General features: G+C 42.3%; 1 protein-coding gene across 3 annotated transcripts in view; it reads right to left on the bottom strand.

Moving 5' to 3' along the window:
• KLHL2 (kelch like family member 2) overlaps positions 1-21,058 on the bottom strand; it is a 171,581-nt gene that overhangs the window by 33,402 nt on the left and 117,121 nt on the right.

The following is a 21,058-nucleotide window of genomic DNA, read 5'->3' as shown; positions in this document are numbered from 1 at the left end:
AGAAATCCCAGGGCTGATCGCCTTCAGAATGGACTTGTTGGATCTCCTTGCAGTCCAAGGGACTCGGCAAGAGTCTTCTCCAACATCATAGTTTAAAAGCATCAATTCTTCGGCACTCAGCCTTCTTCACAGTCCAATTCTCACATCCATACATGACCACTGGAAAAACCATAGCCTTGACTAGACGAACCTTTGTTGGCAAAGTAATGTCTCTGCTTTTGAATATGCTATCTAGCTTGGTCATAACTTTCCTTCCAAGGAGTAAGCGTCTTTTAATTTCATGGCTGCAGTCACCATCTGCAGTGATTTTGGAACCCCAGAAAACAAAGTCTGACACTGTTTCTACTGTTTCCCCATCTATTTCTCATGAAGTGATGGGACCAGATGTCATGATCTTTGTTTTCTGCATGTTGAGCTTTAAGCCAACGTATTGACTCTCCTCTTTCACTTTCATCAAGAGGCTTTTTAGTTCCTCTTCACTTTCTCCCATAAGGGTGATGTCATCTGCATATCTGAGGTTATTGATATTTCTCCCGGCAATCTTGATTCCAGATTGTGTTTCTTCCAGCCCAGCGTTTCTCATGATGTACTCTGCATAGAAGTTAAATAAGCAGGGTGACAATATACAGCCTTGATGTACTCCTTTTCCTATTTGGAACCAGTCTGTTGTTCCATGTCCAGTTCTAACTGTTGCTTCCTGACCTGCATATAGGTTTCTCAAGAGGCAGGCCAGGTGGTCTGGTATTCCCATCTATTTCAGAATTTTCCACAGTTTATTGTGATACACACAGTCAAAGGCTTTGGCATAATCAAGAAAGCAGAAATAGACGTTTTTCTGGAACTCTCTTGCTTTTTCCATGATCCAGTGGATGTTGGCAATTTGATCTCTGGTTCCTCTGCCTTTTCTAAAACCAGCTTGAACATCTGCAAGTTCATGGTTCACATATTGCTGAAGCCTGGCTTGGAAAATTTTGAGCATTACTTTACTAGCGTGTGAGATGAGTGCAATTGTGCAGTAGTTTGAGCATTCTTTGGCATTGCCTTTCTTTGGGATTGGAATGAAAACTGATCTTTTCCAGTCCTGTTGCCACTAGGGAGTATTTTAGAGTTAAACATCTATTCCTTATGTGTTAATAAGACTATCAGTATTGAAATATGTAAAACCTTTTGTAAAATCAGATGAACAGCATGATGTATTACACATTTGAATGTATTATGTAAAATATCAGAGGGCTTTAGAACATAATGATGTAAGGAGAGGAAGCTGTTTTATTTAAAAACTAAAGACTAAACAAACACATCTTAAAAGCTGATCAGTCTGAATATAAGACCATTATTTAAAAAAACAGAATTAGTTTATGATATAGATAGCTCTGGGCTATCCTGGTGACTCAGATGGTAAAGAGTCTGACTGCAATGCAAGGGACCCAGGTTAGATCCCAGGGTTGGGAAGATCCCCTGGAGGAGAGCATGGAATCCCATTGCAGTATTCTTGCCTGGAGAACCCCATGGACAGAGGAGCCTGGCGGGCTATAGTCTATGGGGTTGAAAGAGTCAGATAAAATGGAGTGACTGTCCTTTGGACTGCAAGGAGATCCAACCAGTCCATTCTGAAGGAGATCAGCCCTGGGATTTCTTTGGAAGGAATGATGCTAAAGCTGAAACTCCAGTACTTTGGCCACCTCATGTGAAGAGTTGACTCACTGGAAAAGACTCTGATGCTGGGAGGGATTGGGGGCAGGAGGAGAAGGGGACGACAGAGGATGAGATGGCTGGATGGCATCACTGACTCGATGGACATGAGTCTGAGTGAAGTCCGGGCGTTGGTGATGGACAGGGAGGCCTGGCGTGCTGCGATTCATGGGGTCGCAAAGAGTCGGACACGACTGAGCGACTTAACTGAAGTGAACTGAACACTTTTACTTTCATAGATAGCTCTGAATACTATGTAAGCAACTTATTTGGGGATCAAGTTATATACTATTTTATATCCTCATCTCCATTCCAGAAACCAGTGAGATTAACAATTCTTAAAAAACCAAAAAAAAAAAAACCCAAACAAAAAAACACCTTTCTTTGATTTCACAAATATACTCATTCCTCCAAAGGGGAAGAGAGGACTATTAGCACAACCAGTAACTTAAAAACTTAAAAGTAAATAAATAAATAATCATTTACAAAGTATCCTTTCCTCCACACCCAGCTCTCATTTTAAAGTGTGAACTCACAAGGAAATGTGGTTTTCAAATCCCAGCTCTGCCATGTGCTAGCTTGTAAAACCCTGGGCATGTTTTGTAATTTCTTTAAGTCTTGGCTTCCTCAACTGTAAAATGGGGATAATAAAAATACTTTACATAAGAAAGAATGCTGTGAGAATTAAATACCTTAATAGCTTATAAATAAGCATCTATAAAAGAAATGGCAACCCACTCCAGTATTCTTGCCTGGAAAATTCCATGGACAGAGGAGCCTGGCTGGGCTATATACAGTCAAAGGGATCGCAAAGAGTCAGATAACAACTGAGCATGCACACATGCGCATGGTAAATGGTAAAGATCCGATAATTCAGCTCCTACTGTATTGTGATACCTATGTTCTAAAGTAAAAATCTGCCAGGAATTGTAGGTATTTTCTAGGTCTTTACAATTAATTGTATGCTACTAGCAATTTATTTCAAAGGTTTTTTTAAAGAAGATTCAAGTACATGTTTTAACATACCATAAAAATGAATAGTTGGCTTCCCTTGTAGAAAACACAGGGCAAACCATGTCCCCAAGACTGAAGACATTAAAAGGAGAATACAGGGAAGTGCAGTTGATTGGAGCAGAGACTCACAAGTGGAAACCGTATGGGAACTGGTGCAAGTGTAGGAAAATCTCAGTGTGGAAATTTAAGCATTAAAAACACCATGGGGACCCAGTCACAGGGGGAGTCTACAATACCGGGAGATTTCCTCCAGAAGCTCAAACGTTTCCACAGTAAATATGAGACAAGAACCACCTGTAGCTTCTGTAGGGAGAGGAGAAATGAAACGATTTTGAAATACCCAATGTATTGTGTTCTTAATGTTACCGAATCGCTAAGTCTGTGTGTCTGATGCACAGAGACACCTATCAATACTAAAACATTAAGAGTTTGGAACAAAGAAAGGTTTTTTACAGATTCATACAGGGAGATGGGTGGCTCACACCCTAAGAACCACAAAGTTACTGAAAGCTTTTAGCAAGCCCCTTTAAAAGCAAAAACTGAGGGATGGGTAGTTAGTTGTTGCAAACTTCTTGGTGTCAGATCCTTTGCTCTTGAGGTCAGGTCATTGTCTGGTAACAATTTTCCTGTAAATGTCTACCAAACGAATGTTATTTGTTTATTGTTAACAGAATAATGTTACTCTGTCCTGACGATAGCAAAGTCCCAAAGCACAACTTTCACCCTCCGAGGTCACAATCATGGCTAAGAGGAGGCAGAGCTCAGCTACAGCTCCTCAGGGCCAGGTTCCCCACACACTGCCCACCTGTCACCCCTGAGGGAGCCGGGTATCCAACCAATCTGGCCCTCAGTGTCCTCAGGCTGCCCAAGTAGGGGAGACCAGGTCTCACAGACTGTGACCCAGACAAACGGACACTGCTATTAGGTCACAGACGGGTTCACTGCTGCCTCAAGGCCTGGGCCTCGGCGTGGAGGGGCTGAGTGAGGGCTCTGGAGCCCTGCAGGATAGAGTGTCCAGGTTGCTCCCTGGGCCCACCTGCTCACCCGTTGGCCCAAGGCTGGGTAAGCTAGAGGGCCTCCAGGAGAAGGCCTGAATCTGTCTCTTACCTCACTCTCCACCTGATGACCACCACACCACTGAACCTGGCTGAATCGCTTCCCTAATGGTCCCTCATTGACAGTTCCTTGTGGGCAGGGCCCACTGTGCTGCTGACCAATAGCTGGGCAGGACAGTTGGTTGCTTGGGGTGGGGAGGGGGCAGTGAGGTGGCACCAACCAATGGCTGAGTAAGACCTGTTGCCTAGTAACAGGGTGGGGAATAATGACAACAGCAATGGCTGCCTGCTAAGGCCTGTGCTCATTCTGATCTGTTACATTAACAACATCTGCCCTCAGGAGAATCCAGTTAACCAGAGCCTAACTGACTGAAGTTAGAGAAACACCCAACTCCAGCCCACTCTGCCCAACCAGTTCCACCTAGGAGGGAGAAAGAAACCAGAGAAACACTTGTGAAGCTCAGTCCAGAGCCAAAAGCTCACTAACAAACCCTTCTAGTCATATATAGAAGGGTTCTTTCCCCACATCTCACTGCCAGATCTCTAAAGGCCTGTTTATAGCAGTTCACTGGGTACGTCACAAATGGCTATCAAGAGAAGAATTATGAGGCATTTCAAAAGGCAAAAGACACAACTTGAAGAGACAGACCAAGCATCGGAACCAGATATGGCAGGGATGCTGCATTTATCAAACTGGGAACTTAAAACACAATTTAACAACTATGATAAATTCAGGGTTTCCCTGGTGGCTCAGATGGTAAAGAGTCTGCCTGTAATTCAAGAGACCTGGGTTCAATCCCTGGGTTGGGAAGATCACCTGGAGAAGGAAATGGCAACCTACTCTAGTATTCTTGCCTGGACAATTCCATGGACAGAGGAGCCTGGTGAGCTACAGTCCATGTAGTCTCAAGAGTTGGACACGACTGAGTGACTAACACTTTAACTTTCACTATCATGATAAATATGCTCAGGGCTCTACTGGATAAAGTAGACAGCATGAAAGAATAGATGTGTAATGTAAACAGAGAGATGGAAATGTCTAAGAAAAAAATCAAAAAGAAATGCTAGAAAACAAAAACACTATAAGAAAAATGAAGAATGTCCTTGATGAGCTTATCAGTAGACTAGACAGGGCTGAGAAAAGAACCTGTGCCTTTGAGGATAATGGTGGATACATGTCATTATACATTGTCAAAACTCACAGAATATACAACACAAAGAGCAAACTATAATAAATACTATGGTCTTCAGTTAATAATAATGTATCAATACTGGCTCAGAATCTATAACAAATACACCACACTAATGTAAAATGTTGAAAATAGCAGAGGCTGTAAGAAGAGAGAGCACACAGGAAGAACTCTGCTCTGCCCCTCTCTGTCTATAAACCTACAACTGCTCTAACAAATTTTACCGAAAAAAGAGTGCACTAATAAAGAAAAACAGAAATGAATACTTTGTAACTGAATCTGTAATAAATCAAAAGTCAATGGAAGAAAGTAAAATTGGTATGTGAAAGACTACAAACTAAAGATTAAACTTAAATACCCAATTTGAAGAGATACCTAGTCTTTATAGCATATTACTTCACAACAGTACTTCAACACCTAGCATGAAATATTTAATAGGGTTAAAGATTTTAATAAACTATCATGATTAATTACAAAGATCATTTCTACACCTAAAATAAAATCCTAATTTTCATGATCTCAAAAGAAATTGACACAAAAAAATTACTTCAGAAGTTTTTATACTTTCTTTTTAAAGAAATGAGGAAAACCTTTTTTCAGTGGTTGGATCTGTGTTTCAAAGAAAAAAAAAGCACAGAGAGATCCTTTGTATTTAAAGTTCCCAAATAAATTCATTTTAGCGGAAAATCTGGCAAATAGCATATAAACTCATATAAACTTTCAAAATGCTTGTGATAACAAATTTGAAGTTCAAAGATAAATGTGTTAACAGCTACTGAATAAAAGACAAGTGAATATAAGCCTCTTACTTCCTAATCATAAAATATTTCACTTCCAAATACAGGTCTGCAGTGATTTTACACTAAGTTCCTTTTATAATTTTAAAATCTGAATCAAAGAAAGAGGTTACCTCTACATACTTTTGACATGGGAAAAAATCCCTAATGAAAGTGAAAGTGAAGTTGCTCAGTCGTGTCCAACTCTTTGTGACCCCATGGATTGTAGTCTATCAGGCTCCTCCGTCCATGGGATTTTCCAGGCAAGAGTGCTGGAGTGGATTGCCATTTGCTTCTCTGGGGATCTTCCCGACCCAGGAATCAAACCTGGGTCTCCCACATTGCAGGCAGACGCTTTACAGTCTGAGCCACCATGGGAAAAAATCCCTAATAGTAACAAATATATTACTTTTCCAAATCATGACTGCACGGGTTACTCTAGCCTCTGCCTCACCAATCAAAACAATGGACTTGCTAAAAAATAAACCAGGTGACTTTTTAAAAATAAATAACTATTCATTAATAAATTTTGAAGCAAGGGCACTAGTAACCTATCCAAAGTCAAGTTTGGGCTCTGAATTCATCATGTACTCTTCATCAGTAGTACCCAAGACAGTCTGGTCATAGTGAAGAGTGCCGACAAAATGTGGTCCACTGGAGAAGGAAATGGCAGCCCAGTCTAACATTCTTACATCGAGAACCCCATGGACACTATGAAAAGGCAAAAAGATATTTCAACACAATATGAGTCTCCCCACCCCAGTTGGAAGGTGTCCACTATGCCACTGGAGGGCTTCCCTGGTGGCTCAGAGGGTAAAGCACCTGCCTGCAATGTGGGAGACCCGGGTTCAATCCCTGGGTCGGGAAGTTCCCCTGGAGAAGGAAATGGCAACCCACTCTAGTATTCTTGCCTGGAGAATCCCATGGATGGAAGAGCCTGATGGGCTACAGTCACAAAGAGTTGGACACGACTGAGCGAGCTCACTTCACTTCACTTCAATTAAGAATGAAGTGGCTAGGCCAAAGCGGAAACAACAGTCAGTTGTGGATGTATCTGGTGGTGAAAGTAAAGTCTGATGTCGTAAAGAACAAAACTGCATAAGAACCTGGAATGTTAGGTCCATGAATCACGGTAAATTGGCTGTGGTCAAGCAGGAGATGAATGAACATCAACATCTTAGGAATCAGTGAACTAAGGACAGGAATGGGCAACTTTTATAATAATTCCAGATGACTATTATATCTATTATTGTGGGTAAGAATCTCTTAGAAGAAATGGAGTAGACCTCATAGTCAACAAGAGTCAGAAAGGCAGTACTTGGCTGCAATCCCCGTTCGCAAGGCAAACCATTCAACAACACAGTGTGTATTAAGCCACTTCAGTCATGTCCTTTCGATGCTATGAACTATACCCTGCCAGGCTCCTCTGTCCATAGGATTCTCTAGGCAAGAATACTGGAATGGGTCTATGCCCTAACCACTGATGCCAGAGAAGCTGAAGCTGATCGGTTTTATGAAGACCTACAACACATACTAGAACACCAAAAAAGATTCATCAAAAGATTCCTACAAAGTAGGAAGTTAAGAGATACCCACAACATGCAAGTTTGGCCTCGGAGTACAAAATTAAGCAGTGCAAAGGCTAACAGTTCTGTCAAGAGAACACACTGGTCATAGTAAACAACCACTCTACACATGGACATCACCAGATGGTCAATACTGAAATCAGACTGATCATGTTCTTTGCTGCCAAAGATGGAGAAGCTCAGCAAAAAGAGCTGACTGTGGCTCAGATCATGAGCTCCTTATTGCAAAATTCAGGCCTAAACTGAAGAAAGTAGGGAAAACCATCAGGGCATTCAGGTAGGAGCTAAGTCAAATCCCCTATGATTATACAGTGGAGGTGACAAACAGATTCAAGGGACTAGATTGGACAGACAGAGTGCCTGAAGACCTATGCATAGAGGTTCATGACACTGTAGAGGAGGTGGTGACCAAAGAAAAAGATATGCAAGAAGGCAGAGTGGATGTCTGAGGAGGCTCTACAAATAGCTGAGAAAAAAGAAGTGAAAGGCAAGGGAGAAGGGGAAAGAAAAGAAGTGAAAAGCAAAGGAGAAGGGGAAAGATATACCCAAATGAACAAAGAGTTCCAGAGAACAACAAGAAGAGGTAAGAAGGCCTTTTTAAATAAACAGGGCAAAAAACAGACGAAAACAATGGAATGGGAAGACTAGAGATCTCTTCAAGAAAATTAGAGATATCAAAGTGTCACGCGAGTGTATGTTCCTCGGTTCTTTGTCTCGTCACAACAAAGATTTGGAGCAACGGACATTAAAGCCCTCGGGTGTCACAGCTCTTGGGTCTTGGACAAACAGTGCTACAGCTCTTAGGCAAATCAGTGTTACAGCTCTATTTTATTTAGAAGATAGCAGGAGAGTGAGAGAGAGAGAGAAAGAGAGAGAAAGAGAAGAGCGCACGTACGCAGGAGAGAGAGGGTCCATGAGAGAGCGCTTTGGCTCCTCCTTTCATATATTTTTTTCCTCCACCTGGGCCTGCCCTATGCAAATTGGGCTTAGCCAGGAGTGCTGTTTGTTCTGCCTGAAGTCTTCACTCTGGTCCTTGGACCTCCCTTTGACTTTCCTTTTCTTTTAGCCACCACCAAAAGGACTCCTTTTCCCTATTCTACCTACCTAACATACCCCCCTCAAGAGATGGGAGGCCCAATTCTTTGGGAATAGGGGCGTCGAGGTCTTTCTGGCTACTTCCTGCTGAACTGGGGCGGCGAGGGGTATTGGGCCTCCCCCTCTTGCTAGTCTCAAGCCTCAGAGTACCCCCTCGTGAAGGCTCACCTCCCACAGCTCCCGAGTTGTCTGGTGCTCCTTCCTCGTACCCAAACGTGCCCCCATATCCGGGAGCACCTCCTCTGCAAAAGCCAGCTCGAGTATGTCCCTTAGTTGAAACTGGAGGAGAATTCGGACCAACCTGGGTCCATAAGCCCTTCTTCCTCTTAGAACTAAGGCAGATCAAACAAGACCTGGGAAGTTATACAGATGACCCAGGCAAGTATATAGATACATTCCAACATATTACCTTGGCCTTTGACTTGATGTGGAAAGACATCATGGTCATATTTAGTCAAACTTTATCTGATCCTGAACATACCAGGGTCTTAAAGGAAGCCCGGAGGTATGCAACAGGACTCCACATGTCCAGTGATAGATACCCAGTAGGGGAAACTGCAGTCCCCTCGTCTGATCCTAATTGGAATTATAATGACCCTGAGCACATCTGGGAAAGAGATAATTTTCTAATCTGTGTGAAGGCAGGACTGAAAGCAGCCCAACAAAAAGTAATTAGCTATGCCCGGGTCTCAGCAATAACTCAGGAGCCCAATGAGAACCCCACTGCCTTTCTGGAGAGGCTAAAGGAGGCACTCCAAAAGTTTACCAACCTGGACTTAGACTCTTACGAGGGACGGGTGATTTTAAAGGACAAATTCCTGTCCCAATGTGCATCAGATATCAGAATTAAGTTACAGCAGCTACAACAGCAGGACCCTGCTGCCTCTTTAGATGAGATGGTCCAGACAGCCACCAATACCTTTTATAACAGAGAACAGGAGAGGGAGGCCAAGGCCCAGGAGAAGGAGAGAAAGAAAGAGACAAGGCATGCCCAGATGCTGGCCGCCCTCCAGAGAAGCCCTATGGCAAACCCCGAGTCCTTGAGGGATAAGGCACAAGACAGATGCCTGATCTGTAGACAGGCGGGGCATTGGGCCAAAGAGTGTCCAAACCGTGACAAGTCTCCTAGAACAGCTTGCCACAAATGCCATCAACTGGGACACTGGGCGGCACTCTGCCCTCGGGACCCAAGAGCCTCAAGGTCAAGCGCCAAGCCTACCCTCACGATGGTTCAAGAGGACTGAAGCGGCCCACTCCAGCCAGCCTGCCTGTCACAGATAACCATCACGGGGCTGGAGCCGAGGGTGCAACTGGATGTGGCAGGTAGGTCCAAGAATTTCTTGGTTGACACAGGGGCTACCTACTCTGTCTTGATCTCCTACTCCGGAGCCTTCTCCTCCCAAACCTGTACCATTTTGGGTGCTACAGGAAAAGCAACTACTAAAAGATTCACCTGAGCACTTCTTTGTTGCTGGGATGGACAAATATTTTCCCACCAGTTTCTGGTGGTCCCTGAGTGTCCTATCCCCTTATTGGGAAAAGATATACTCACTAAACTGGGGACCACCCTTGTGATGGGAAGTTTTTCAGCCCCTAGAGCTCTACAGCTCCTGGTTACTACTGAAGAACCCATTACACCTTCAATAGAGAGGGACCAAAAACTATGGGAAGACAAAATTAACCCCCAGGTGTGGGATCAGGGGATTCCTGGACGAACCCACCAAGCTGAACCGGTCATCATTGTCCTCCGAGATCCCACTCGGTTTCCTAACCGGAAACAATATCCTCTCAAAAGAGAGGCTCGGGAGGGACTACAGCCTTTAATAAATAAATTCCTTGCTTGTGGGCTACTGGTCCCTACCAGTTCGCCACGTAACACCCCAATCCTCTAAGTAAAGAAAAAAGACGGAACCTGGTGAATGGTTCAAGCTCTCCGGATCATAAATGAAGCTGTAGTCCCCCTCCATTCCACAGTACCCAATCCCTATGTAATCCTGGGAGAAATCCCACCCAGTGCCAAGTGGTTTACAGTCTTGGATCTCAAAGATGCATTTTTTTGCATACCACTGGCTAAATAATCCCAATACCTTTTTGCCTTTGAGTGGGAAGCCCCAGGAGAAAAACACCAACAGATGACTTGGACAGTATTACCTCAGGGGTGCAGAGATAGCCCCCACCTGTTTGGACAGGCCCTTAGCCGGGATCTCCTAGATCTAGACCTGGGACCTAATGGGAAAATATTACAATATGTAGATGACTTACTAATCTGCTCTCCAGATGAGAAAAGTGCCCAACAACATGCAATTCAGGTTCTAAACTTCTTGGCAGAAAGGGGATATAAAGTCTCCTGTGCTAAGGCACAGATGGTCGAGATAAAGGTCACTTACCTGGGAGTTCATATTACACACGTGTCCAGGAGGCTATCCTCTGATGGGGTACCAGGAATCCTCCAGTTGCCCTCCCCCACTACTCGAAAACAATTGCGAGCTTTCCTGGGGCTAACTGGTTATTGTAGAATCTGGATACCCAACTATGGTCTAATTGCCCAGCCTTTATATGAAAGCTTAAAGGGACGAGATGATTCAATCCCACTGATGTGGGGAACTCCTCAAAAGGAGGCAGAGGCTACACTAAAACAGGCCTTAACTCAGGCACCTGCCTTGAGGTTGCCAGACCCAGAAAAAGCATTCCAACTTTATATCCATGAAAGAGAGGGAATAGCCTTGGGAGTGTTAACTCAAAGGTTGGGATCTGAGCCCCAGCCTGTAGCTTACTTATCCAAGAGGCTCGATCCAACTTCCCAAGGTTGGCCCCCCTGCCTTTGAAATCTTGCAGCTATTGCAATCATGATAGAAGATGCTTTAAAACTCTCCTTTGGGGGCAAACTATTTTTTACCAGCCACCAAGTAAAACAACTCCTAAGTGGGAGAGGCCACTTATGGATGTCTGATCAAAGAATCCTCAGCTATCAAGTAATGCTGATGGAAAATCCAGGCCTCACTATATCCCCTTGTGAGGTTCTTAACCCAGCCACCCTCCTACCTACCCCTGAGGGCTCTCTCCCGTTTCACTCTTGTCTAGAAACCTTGGACCACTGAACAAAACCCCAAGAGGGATTGTCAGAAGATCTTCTGATCAATCCTGAGGAAATCTGGTACACTGATGGAAACAGCTTTGTCTTGGATGGAAAAAGAAGAGCCGGGTATGCAGTAGTCTCCAATTTTGAGAACACAGAGGCTAAGCCTCTGCCACCAGGTACTTCAGCCCAATTAGCTGAGCTCATAGCCCTGACTCGAGCTTTAGAGCTGGGAAAAGGAAAAAGGATAGCCATTTACACTGACTCCAAGTATGCCTTTCTGGTGCTACATGCACATGTGGCTGTTTGGAAAGAAAGGGGCCACTTGACCACCCAAGGGTCCCCAATCAAATATGGTGATCAGATTCTTCGACTCTTGGAGGCAGTCCATCTGCCCACTGAGGTTTCAGTCTCCCACTGTAAAGGACACCAAAAAGGGAACACGGAAGTGGCACGAGGGAACCAAGCAGCTGATCAGGCAGCTAGGAGAGCAGCATTACAGAACCAAGACCTAATAGGGATTGTCACCTTAGTTCCACAGACTAATTTGCCAGAAACTCCTTCATATACTGAAGGTGAGACTCTTAAAGCTAAGAGCGAGGGCTTTCAAGAAGATCATATGGGGTGGTTCCAAAAGGAGGGACTCCTTTTTCTGCCTGGAAACCTCCAATGGAAGTTGGTTAACTCCTTACATGCCACTACTCATTTAGGAGAAAAGGCCCTCCAAATATTACTAGAAAGGTCCTTCAGAGGAACAGGCCTCCAAACAACTATAAGACAGGTGGTCTCCTCTTGTCCCATTTGCCAAATAAACAACCCCCAAGGAGCTCGAAGACCCCAGCTGGCCCAGCCCATCCAACGAAGTGGGGCCTACCCAGGAGAGGACTGGCAGATGGACTTCACCCAGATGCCAGTTTCTCAAGGATATAAATACCTATTAGTTATGATAGATACATTCACAGGATGGATTGAAGGCTTTCCCACCTGGACTGAGAAGGCTGAGGAGGTGGTAAAAAAACTGCTCCATGAAATCGTTCCAAGATTTGGTCTGCCCAGGTCATTACAAAGTGACAATGGGACATCATCTACTTCTAAGGTCACCCAAGGAGTCTCGAAAGCATTGGGCATTACTTACTATCTCCATTGTGCCTGGAGGCCTCAATCTTCAGGAAAAGTAGAAAGAGCCAATCAATTCTTAAAATCAGCGATAAAAAAGATAACCCAGGAGACCTCCCTGGGATGGAAGGAGGCTTTACCAATAGCTCTCCTCCACACCTGCATTGCTCCTAAGGAACAGGTTGGTCTTAGTCCTTATCAGATGCTATGTGGGAGACCTTTTGTTTATGTCAATGACCTCTTCCTAGATCCAGAGGTTCAGACCCTCCAGTCTTATCCCATGGCCACTGGGCAATTCCAACAGGATATACGCTTGTGGGGGTATGAACCAGGACCCAAAAGATTCTAAAGAGTCACCACTATATGCTCCAGGAACTCAAGTCCTAATTAAAGTCTGGAAAGATGGGTCCCCAAAGGCTCAACTCCAGCCCACATGGAAGGGCCCCTACCCTGTAATACTTTCTACCCCCACAGCAGTCAAGGTACCAGGAAATGACTCCTGGATCCACTACTCACGAGTCAAGCCATGGAAGAAAACAGAAGAGGACACTCGATACACCTGGGAGATCTCAAATACCTATTCAAAACTACCAATGAGTGCCATTGTAATGAAAACCCCCAAAATATGGTTTCTGGGGATAAGATTTCTCAGGATAACTCTAAGGAGCCAACACAGCTTGACAGAGACCGTACTCCAAGACAGACAGGAGATAGATCTTCTGATCCCTGAACAAGGAGGGACTTGAGCTATCCTGGCGATGTGAATTTAAAATTGACCAATGTCCCTACTAGTCCTTGTCATGCTATATTGATGATGCTTATGATTATTCCATGTACTGTCAATTGTATAACCTATTTTGTCTCTGCCCAGGTCAACCAGCTACAACATGCAGTGTCAGTTCAACAAAGATATAAAACTACAGCTGACCACGGAAAATATCACACACCCTTGGACACCTCTATAAGGACTCTGAGGATTGAGACTAGCAAGAAGGAGAGGCCCAATACCCCTCGCCACCCCAGTTCAGCAGGAAGTAGCCAAAAAGACCTCGACGCCCCTATTCCCAAAGAACTGGGCCTTCCATCTCTTGAGGGGAGAATGTTAGGTAGGTAGAATAGGGAAAAGGAGTCCAAAATGGTGGTGGCTAAAAGATAAGGAAGGTCAAAGGAAGGTCCGAGGACCAGAGTGAAAACTTCAGGCAGAACAAACAGCACTCCTGGCTAAGCCCAATTTGCATAGGGCAGGCCCAGGTGGAGGAAAAAACATATAAAAGGAGGAGCCAAATGCTTTCTCTCGGACTCTATCTCCCACGTGCGCGCACGCTCTTTCTTTCTTTCTCTCTCTCATTCTCCTGCTATTTCTAAATAAAATAGAGCTGTAACACTGATTTGCCTAAGAGCTGTAGCACGGTTTGTCCAAGACCCGAGAGCTGTGACATGCCGAGGGCTTTAATGTCCGTCACTCCAAATCTTTGTTGTGATGAGACAAAGAACTGAGGAACATACACTCGCGTGACAAAAGGAACATTTCATACAAGGATGCGCACAATAAAGGATAGAAATGGAAAGGACATTAACAGAAGCAGAAGCGATTAAGAAGAGGTGGCAGGAATACACAGATGAACTATACAAGAAATGAGCTGGATAACCACAATGCTGTGGTCACTCACCTAGAGCTGGACATCTTGGAATGTGAAGTCATAGGCCTCAGAAAGCTTTACTATGAACAAAGCTAGTAGAGGTGATGGAATTCTAGCTAAGCTATTAAAATTCCTAAAAGAAGATGCAGTTAAAGGGCTGCACTCAATATCCTAGCAAATTTGGAAAATGTAGCAGTGGCTACAGGACTGGAAAAGGTCAGTTTTCATTCCAATCTTAAAGAAGGGCAATGCTAAAGAATGTTCCAACTGCCATACAATTGTGCTCTGTCAGGAGGCGCATTAGGCATTACTGACAAAATGGAGGCACGGTCCCCAGCCCCCTCTCCTCATTCCGCAGGCACAGATTCCAGGATGAAGGAGTTAGGCCTTGTAATTCTGACTTGTCTTTTCCTCTCCTCGGCTGAGTAGACCGAAAAGGAATACTAAAGGTGCTTATTGTTCTTGAGAGGAGCATGAGAAGGCACAAAGCCTTCTGCAGCATTGATAATTGATAATAATTCATAAAGTTAATCATTGACATTTGTTCAAGGACTTTTACAAAAGAGTGTTCCAGGATAAGCACATAGGCCATAGCTTGAGGCCATGGGAGGGATTACTATCTGAAGCTTATTTGTGAGGAAAATGTTTATGGCAAAGGAGTTTACTGAATTTAGGGCTTAGAAATAATTAAAATACTTAGAAGTTAAAGATTTAAGGAATGTTGTAAAGTTAGCAAAATTTACTATAGCTTATAGAAGTTAGGAATTTTTAGAGACACTATAGCTAGAAGCCTTTTTTAAGAGATAGTGAGCTCAGGATGTTAGGGGCGAACAGGACTTAGGAAGATAAGTAGTAAACTGAGGAATGTAGCATGAGTTACAATGTAATCACAAGTTAACTATAGGACACATTAGAAGAGGTAGATAATAGATGATAAGGCTGATTCCCAGAGAATCACTGAAGCAGGAACTCTGTTTGAAGAGCAACAGCGATTTATGGAGATAATAAATCTGGGAGAGGGGGGAACTGAAAATGTCAAACCTCTGGCCTAAAGTTCTTGTAAAAGTATAAAAGAGAATCTTAAACTTGAAATAAACAGGCAGTCCATAGAAAAATGAGAGGCTGTCTCATCGCCGACACCATTAATCTTTTCAGGTTGAATCCCTGGCTACTGGAGTTGGACTCCGGCAGTGCTCATTTCAGATGCTAGCAAGATTATGCTCAAAATCCTTCAAGCTAGGCTTCAGCAGTATGCAAATCCAGAACTTCCACATGTTTGGAAGTTCTGGAAGCAGGGTTTGGAAGAAACAGAGGGATGAGAGATCAAATTGACAACATTCATTTGATCATGGAGAAAGTAAGAGAATTCCAGAAAAAACATCTACCTCTGCTTCATTGACTACACTAAAGCCTTTGACTGTGTGGATCACAATAAACTATGGAAAATTCTTAAAGAGATGGGAATACCAGACCACCTGACCTGTCTCCTGAGAAACCTGTATGCGAGTCAAGAAGCAACAGTTAGGACTGGACATGGCAACAGTGGACTTGTTCAAAATTGGGAAAGGAGAATGACAAGGCTGTATATCATCACCTTGCTTATTTAACTTATATGCAAAGTACATCATGAAAAGCTGCAGGTTGGATGAATCACAAACTGGAATCAAGACTGCCAGGAGAAATATCAAAAACTTCAACACGCAGAGGATATCAATCTGATGACAAAAAGTGAAGAGGAACTAAAGAGTTTCTTGATGAAAGTGAAAGAGGAGAGTGAAAAGCTAGCTTAAAACTCAGCATTCAAAAAATGAAGATCATGGCATTGGTCCCATCACTTCATGGCAAGAGAATGGAAAAAAGTGGAAATACTGACAGATTTTATTTTCTTGGACTCCAAAATCACTGTGAACAGTGACTACAGCCAAGAAATTAAAAGATGCTTGTCCCTTGGAAGGAAAGCTATGACAAACCTAGGAGTGTATTAAAAGGCAGAGACATTACTTTACCAACAAATGTCTGTATAGTCAAAGCTATGGTTTTTCCAGTAGTCATGTAGAGATGTGAGTTGAACCATAAAGGATGAGCACCAAAGAACTGATGCTTTTGAACTGTGGTTTTGGAGAAGATTCTTGAGAGTCCCTTGGACTGCAAGGAGGTCAAACAAGTCAATCCTAAAGGAAATCAACCCTGAATATTCATTGCAAGAACTGATGCTAAAGCTGAAGCTCCAATACTCTGGCCACCAGATGCAAAGAGCTGACTCACTGGAAAAGATTCTGATGCTGGGAAAGATCAAAGGCAAGAGGAGAAGAGGGTGGTAGATGATTAGATGGTTAGATAGCATCATGGGCTCAATGGACATGAATTTGAGCAAGTTTTGAATTGTGGTGTTGGAGAAGATTCTTGAGAGTTCCCTGGACTACAAGGAGATGGAAACAGTCCATCCTAAAGGAGATCAGTCCTGGGTGTTCATTGGAGGGACTGATGTTGAAGGTGAAACTCTAATACTTTGGCCACCTGATGTGGAGAGCTGACTCATTTGAAAAGATCCTGATGCTGGGAAAGATTGAGGGCAGGAGGAGAAGGGGACGACAGAGGATGAGATGGTTGGATGACATCACTGACACAATGGACATGGGTTTGGGTGGACTCCGGGAGTTGGTGATGGACAGGGAGGCCTAGCATGCTGCAGTTCATGGGGTCGCAAAGAGTTGGACACAACTGAGTGACTGAACTGAACTGAACTCTATTTGACAGTATCAGTCTTCAAATGTTCTGCTGTATTAATTGGCAGGCAGCATGACAGAACTCTTTGTGAAATACACCACATGTGCCCAGAAACACTAGAATACTGGTGTAGTCACTGAAAGGCACTCTGGGACACTTTAAATGTCTTTGGTTACAAAAGTTTGTCCTGTGAAAAATATTTTTAATTTAATGTCATCTAATGTGAGGATTTACTGATCTTTCCCACTAAACTTGAAGATTCCACTTACCTACCTACAGCAATTTACACAATTTGTCTTGCCTGATCATCCCACAGGCCAACAGGACTTGGGGATATCCTAGGGCCACTATCCCTGACACAATCTTCACTAAACTGTTTCCAAAACAGCTTATACTTGACATTGCCAATAATCTGCTACTTTATATATTCTGAAGCCTTGGTCTCCAGTTCCTATCGGGATTTTTTGTTGTTCCTCATTTGTGCTTTGAAGTCCTTTTTTTTTTTTTTTTAAATATTTGTTTATTTTTGGCTGTGTTGGGTCTTTGTTTCTGTGCAGGCTTTTCTCTAGTTGCAGTCCACAGACTTCTCATGTTGGGCTCTAGGGTGTGTGGGCTTCAGTAGTTATGGCTCCTGTGCTCTAGAGCACAGACTCAATAGCTGTGACACACAGGCTTAGATCTCCAAAGCATAGGATCTTCCTGGACTAGGGATTGAACCTGTGTCTCCTGTACTGACAGGTGAATTCTTTATCACTGAGGTGCCAGGGAATCTCCATATTGTTTCTTATCAGGCCATGTTTGCTCTGGATGATCCTACCAACCTTAAAAGTTTAACCAATTTATTCAGTATCAAGCTAAAAACATTGAAAGCATCCATTCTTTATGATGTGATGGTATTAATAAGGACTTCAGCTGAAAGTGAAGCTCCAATACATCAGCCATCTGATGTGAAGAACCGAATCATTGGAAAAGAGCCCAATGCTGGGAAAGATTGAAGGCAGGAGGAGAAAGGGATGACAAGAGGACGAGATGTTGGATGGCATCACCAACTCAAAGGACATGAGTTTGAGCAAGCTTAAGGAGATGGTGAGGGACACGGAAACCTGGTGTGCTGCAGTCCATGGGGTCGCAAAGAGTTGGACACGACTGAACAACTACAAATGTACTATTGGAGTTGGTTGGGTAGTATTTTGCTGAGGATTTTTACATCTATGTTCATCAGTGATTTTGGTCTGTACTTCTCTTTTTTGTGTGTGATATCTTTGTCTGGTTTTGGTTTCAGGTGCCCTCACAGGATGACTTTAGAAGTGTTCCTTCCTCTGCAATTTTCTGGAACAGCTTGAGAAAGACAGGTGTTAACTCTTCTCTAAGTGTTTTATAGAATTCACCTATAACGCCATATGGTCCTGGACTTTTGTTTTCTAGAAGTTTTAAAAATACTGATTCAATGTCATTACTTGTAATTGACCTGTTCATATCTTCTATTTTTCCCTTGTTCAGTCTTGAGAGATTATACTTTTATAAGAACGTCTGCATTTCTTCTAGGTTGTCCACTGGATTGTCATATAGTTCCTTGAGGTAGCCTCATAATGATTTTTTTGCATTTCTGTGGTGCTGGTTGTAACTTCTCCTTTTTCATGTCTGATTTCATTGATCTGGGTCCCTTCTCTTTTTTTCTTGATGAGTCTGGCTAAAGATTTATCAGTTTTGTTTGCTTTTTCAAAGAACCAGCTTTAGTTTCATTGATCTTTTCTATTTTTTTCCTTTAGCCTCTATTTTATTTATTTCTGCTCTAAACTTTATGATTTCTTTCCTTCTACTAACTTTGGGTTTTGTATGTTTTTCTTTTTCTAGTTCCTTTAGGTGTAAGATTGGGTTGCTTATTTGAAACTTTTCTTGTTTCTTGGGCTAAGATTGTATTGCTATGAACTTTCCTTTAGAATTGCTTTTGCTGTTTCCCACAGGTCCTGGATCACTGTGTGTTCATTTTCACTTGTCTTCAGATATATTTTTTTAAATTTCATCTTTGATTTCTTCACTGATCCATTGATCGTTTAGCAGCTTACCATTTAGCCTCCATATGTTTACATTTTTTAGTTTTTTCCCCTGTAGTTAACTTCTAATGTCATAGTATTGAGGTCAGAAAAGATAAGGAGATAAAAGATCTGTACTTGGAAAACTATAAGACACAGATGAAATAAATGAAAGGCAACACAAACAGATGAAAGATATGCCATGATCGTGAATTGGAAGAATAGTGCTAAAATGACCATACTACGCAAGGCAATCCACAGAGTCAATGCAATCCCTATCAAAACAAAAGGGCATTTTTCACAGAACTAGAATAAATAATTTTAAAATTTCTATAGAAACCCAAAAGACCTCCAAATAGCCAAAACCATCTTGAGAAAGAAGAACAGAGCTCAAAGAATAATGTTCCCTGGTTTCAGACCACACTACAAAGCTACAGCAATCAAAATGGTATGCTAATGGCACAACACACAGAGATCAATGGAACAGAAGAGAGGGCACAGAAACCCACACACTGATGGTCAATTCATCTATGACAGAGGCAGGAATAAACAATGGGGAAAAGACAGTCTCTTCAATAAGTGCTTCTGGGAAAATTAGACAGCTACATGTAAAAGAATAAAATTAACACTCTCTAACACCACATACAAAAATAAACTCAAAATAGATTAAAGATCTAAATGTAAGAAACGACACTATAAAACTACTAAAACAAAGTAGGCAGATTACTCTTTGACATAAATGGCAGCAATATTTCTTTTTTGATCTGTCTCCTAAAGCAAAGGAAGCAAAAGCAAAAACAAAAGGGACATAATTAAACTTGAAAGCTTCTGGACAGCAAATGAGACCATCAACAAACTAAAAAACAACCTTCTGAGTAGGAGAAAACATTTGCAAATAATATGATCAATAAGGGGTTAATATCCAACATATATAAACAGTTGATACAAGTCAACATCAAAAAGACAAATCCAATTAAAAATGGGCAGAAAAACTGAACATTTTTCCAAAGAAGACATACAGGTGGTCAATAAACACATTAAAAATACCCAACAGTGCTAATCATCAGGAAATGCAAATCAAAACCACAATGAAGTATCAGCTCACACTAGTCAGAAAGACTATCATTAAAAAAGAACACAAATAACAAATGTTGGCAAGGATGTAGAGATAAAGGAATCCTTGCTCACTGTTGGTGGAATGTAAATTGTATATTGGTGCAGCCACTGTGAAAAACAGTATGGAGGTTTTGCAAAAAATTAAAAACAGAACTACCATATGACCTACCATAGGACCTAGCAATTCTGCTCCTCGGTAAATATCAAAAAAAAAACAAAAAACAAAAAACAAACCTCAAGAACACTCATTTGAAAACATCCATGCACCTCAATGTTCAAGAGTGCATCATTTACAATTGCCAAGGTATGGAAGTGACCTAAGTGTCCATCAACAGATGAATGGATGAATATGTGGGGTGTGTATATATATATCTATATATTTGTATGTATACACACACACACACAATGGAATTTACTCAGTCATAAAAAAGAATGAAAAATTTCCATCTGCAGCAAAATGAATAGACCTGAAAGGCATTATGCTTAGTAAAGTAAGTCAGAGGAAGATAAATTTTATATGATTATCACTTATATGTGGAATCTAAAACATACAACGAACTAGTGAATAAAACAAAAAGCAACAGACTCACAGATTTAGAGAACAATCTAGTGGTTATCAGAGGGGAGAGAAAACAGGGGAAGGGTAGGGAGAAAAAGGTTATTATATAAAATCATTTGTGGGAAACTTTTTGTATGTGTGTGTGAATGTGCACATGTGTGTTACTTACAGTTTTATTTTATTACAGCAAAAGGATAGCGATTAACGTCAGCCAAAGGAAAAAGCATATAGGGAAGAGTCCAGAAAACTAAATTCAGAGCTTCCAGTTGTCTTTTTCATAGAATCAAGACAGCATGATTCTCCTGGTAATGTGAAAAAAGCATGAACTGTTGCCAAACAGGAAACCCAACCAAGCCTTGGTGTCAAGAGCCTTAAACATCTTG

The sequence above is a fragment of the Bos taurus genome, chromosome 17 (assembly GCF_002263795.3).
Source record: "Bos taurus isolate L1 Dominette 01449 registration number 42190680 breed Hereford chromosome 17, ARS-UCD2.0, whole genome shotgun sequence".
In the NCBI taxonomy this organism is placed as follows: domain Eukaryota; kingdom Metazoa; phylum Chordata; class Mammalia; order Artiodactyla; family Bovidae; genus Bos; species Bos taurus.
This window is presented reverse-complemented; position numbering and strand designations above follow the sequence as displayed.